This window comes from Charadrius vociferus, unplaced genomic scaffold (assembly GCF_000708025.1).
Source record: "Charadrius vociferus isolate BGI_N301 unplaced genomic scaffold, ASM70802v2 scaffold39, whole genome shotgun sequence".
NCBI classification, from domain to species: domain Eukaryota; kingdom Metazoa; phylum Chordata; class Aves; order Charadriiformes; family Charadriidae; genus Charadrius; species Charadrius vociferus.
In genome coordinates this window covers 3,059,678-3,063,314 of record NW_009650188.1, presented here as the reverse complement: position 1 = coordinate 3,063,314, position 3,637 = coordinate 3,059,678, and positions in this window count along the sequence as shown.

Here is a 3,637-nt window from a genome sequence, read left to right as displayed (position 1 = left end):
CCTGATGGGAGTGAGGCCTGGGGAAGGCATTTGGGACGGCTGCCATCCACAAACACATCAAAGGTGCGAATGGCTTTTATCAAGAGGCAGTAAAACTTTAATCCAAAGCCCACTTTAATGTATTTGCCACATATTTAAAAGGGAACTGATTTCAGAAATGCTTTCGAGAGTTTTAAAAATTCTCCTGGACCCGTGTCTTACAATTCTCTCCACTCTGGAAACCTGATGCTTTTGTTTCTGGGATCCCAGATGTTCAGGACTCATGATTGAGGGGAGAAGGAGAACTTAAACAATTTCTAATCCTCTCCTGAAACATGGGTACAAATAGCTTTTTTCCTGGCTCTAAACGTCTGTTAACTCTGATTTTTTTTAATCATAGACCACGCTTACAGCGAATACCACCTCCTCAGTCAGAAAGTGAGCCATCTTCCCATTCAGTTATCAAAAATCCCTCATTTCCGACTCAGTAAGGCTGCAAGACACTCGCCTTTTGACCTGCTGGGGTGCTTGCCTCTAATCTGGAGCTTTAGGCCGTTCCTATTTTGCTGGAAGAAATCTACCTTTAGTGTGGAAAACAGGAGCAATTCCCTGACAAGATCAGAGGAACTGTAGCCTTTCTTATTTTCTTTCTTTTTTTTTTTTTTCTTTTTCTGCGGGAGAGTTTAAACATCACTGCTTTCATTTGGAAAGGGCGAGTGACTTTCCCGTGCCGTAATACCCAGCAAGTGTTGAGAGAATGTGGTTACATAAAACCATATTTTTAATACAACCGACAGACTGTCTTGAGAGCTAAGTGTTTTTTGACAGTTTTTATGCACCTGTTAATTCAAAGCTCTTAACATGTGCCAGTTAAAAAGAGCCAGGCACTAAAACATCCACCCTGTGGACGGCAGGGGCTCAGCTGCACACCAGAGCACAGGGAATCCGTGCAAGGTAGAAACTTGGCTTCTCTTACAGGACCGACTGGTACATGACTGATTCAACTCAGAGCTTTTGTTTCCCAGTCCTGCGTGGCCTTGAAGATTTGTGCTTCTGCTTTGGACCTGAAGAACGACTGACGTTTCTTTTGGTTTCTTCTGTTTGCTTTTCCCAGCTATTGTAGTTACCAAAAAGAAAAGATGCTAAACATCCTGTCAGGGCTATGTCCTTAAAAGAGATGCACTGACAATACCTCCCCAGGCTCCTCTGCTAAATTTGTGCCTCCTTGTTTTCTAGGTAGTGGGGTTGCTTCTTATAATCAGTGCTGAGACAGGCATTGGCAAAGCCCAGATGGAAATGTGCCGCACCATCCTCCAATGTGTCTGCTTAGGTATCACCTCCGTGGTCACGCCATGCTCAGAGGGGGCAGGTGGTCTGTTTAGACACAGCCTTGCTACCAGTAACATAAAGTAATGCTGGGAAGTCCTTCTCATCTTCTCTAAAATATTCCTTCCTCTCCACACCTTCAGTATTACCAAACCCTCAATTTAGACATTTTTCTCAGGGTCATTTTAAACCTCTCACAGCCAGATCTGCCCTCTTCCTTCTAGGGCTTTCTCCCCACACCTTATCTGCTCACATCCCATCTCCACAGAGTTTTGGCTGCCTGTTCACACTGTGGGTCACCTGGTGGCCTCATCCCTGGGGAGAAAAGCTTGAAAACTCAGTACCATCTAACATAAAGGCTCAAAAAAATCCAGAAGGCAGATACAACAAATACAAGAAAGCTTGAGAATTTTAAATACTTGCAGGTGCCGACACAGGAGTTTCTGTGGTAGAAATGACCAGCTAACCCTGAAACGAGAGGCCACTCGTTTTTTTGTGCAAGCTCTAGGCATTTACAACTGTGCATTTGGGATGTGTTTCTGTGTAAGGTGGGGTTAGCATCCCAGTGCCACTTTCCTGCTGTATAAACGTAGTCAAGCCTTCACCTGATAATTGCACTGCCTTCAGGTGATGGGGCTCTGGCATCTCTAGACCTTTCCTTGATCTTAAGGTCAAGAGGCATGATGGCAGACTCTCGTGTTAAGACCAAAGCTTTGGGCACTGAGGAATTGGGGCACAGCAGAGAGGTGTGTGAAGGCCAGAGACAATTGTCCTGCAGGGTTGGAGATACAGGTTGGAGAGGGAGGGAAAATGGCCCTGACTTCATTTGCATGCCAGGCCTATTGGGCTGTTTGAAGTAAGCTGTGGCGTCTGTTCTGAAGTGGAGGTGAATCCAACCCTGCTGTCCTGTCTGGGTTACAAGCAGGCAGCAGGTTTGCCTGGGGCTATGGGGGTACCAGGCGTTGGCCCTCACCCCAGCTGAAGGGGAAGGTGCTCTCAGAGAACACAACAGCTTATCTTTGAAGGACAAGGGTGTCTTGGTACATCTTGCATGTTGAGCCCTAGCTGAGGAGATCACTGCAAGGTGGTCAGTGGAACCATTGGGACATGGAGGGCATGTGTGATGTCTATGGCCAAAGGTGGGAAAAAGCCATGCTAGGGCCTAGCCTTGGGCACAAAAGGTGTGCTGGATTTGCATGCTACGTGATGTAGAGCCTCATGTTAGTAAGGACCTGCCTGAAATTACAGCTCCGCTAGCCTGGACAGTTGGCTATGAGTGAGCTCCACCGCCAAGAGCAGATCAAGGGTTGCTTGTCTCATACACTGCTGATACCTGCTGTCTGTCTCATACAGAGCTGATGGCTGGGACTCTTCCGCTGTGGTCTGAATATCAATGTTCTTTCTTGCATCAAATCATTGCTTTTTTGGAAGGAGGCGGTTTGGCGGGCTGTTCAGAGTGGGAAAACTCATAATGAATAACTTGTCAGCATGGTATTAGTATCTCTGAATGCTGCACGTGAGCTTGAACTGACGTGAGGGTTTTTTAAGTGGGAAACACTAGATGAGGGCTTGTCAGGGCAATAGATGGGGCTAGGATTCCACCTCATTAACACTCAGTCAGTGTATTGCAAAATCACCTGGCAGGACAAATATGATCCAGATCAGGTATGTGCACACTGTTGCTTTGTGTTGAATTAGCTAGAACATGCTATATACTGTTTATATTGGCTTCATGTTTTACATTGACTGCAGGAGGACATCTAATACCTCATCTGGCATGAATTCTGTTGGACTAAAGTTACCCCATAACAATTCAGAGGATAAATTTGACTATGCAGAGTGGTATACACTTCATCAGTGTTTTGCTATATGGGGTCACAGCAGTTTTAGTCCAGTCCTGGGTACCCTCAAACAAAACTTTTGTCTTGGTACTGTTTAACTATGCAGGTATGTGTGATGCTCATGGGGATGTTTCCCTGAAGAAATGTGAGCTCTACTCCTGCTGAGAGGTTATATTAGTGTTATTTCTTAGATTGCTACTTCAGTAGCTGCTGTGTGTGGGTTTGACGTGTAGATTGTGTCTTTTTGGGGTGCATCTTCCAAGCAAGATTAAGGTGCAGGTAGGGTGACCTCCTGTTCTGGAATGACAGAACTGGAAAAGATCTCAAGATGTCCTCTAACTCATAGCCACAACAAAGTCCACCCTGTCTGTCCTGACAGATAACTGTCTGACAGTTTCTGCACCCTGCAGTGATGGAGTATCTGTCTCTCAGCAGTAGAAGTTTACCCCAAGGTCTAACTGGAAACTCCACTGCTGCAGTTTTAACCTGGG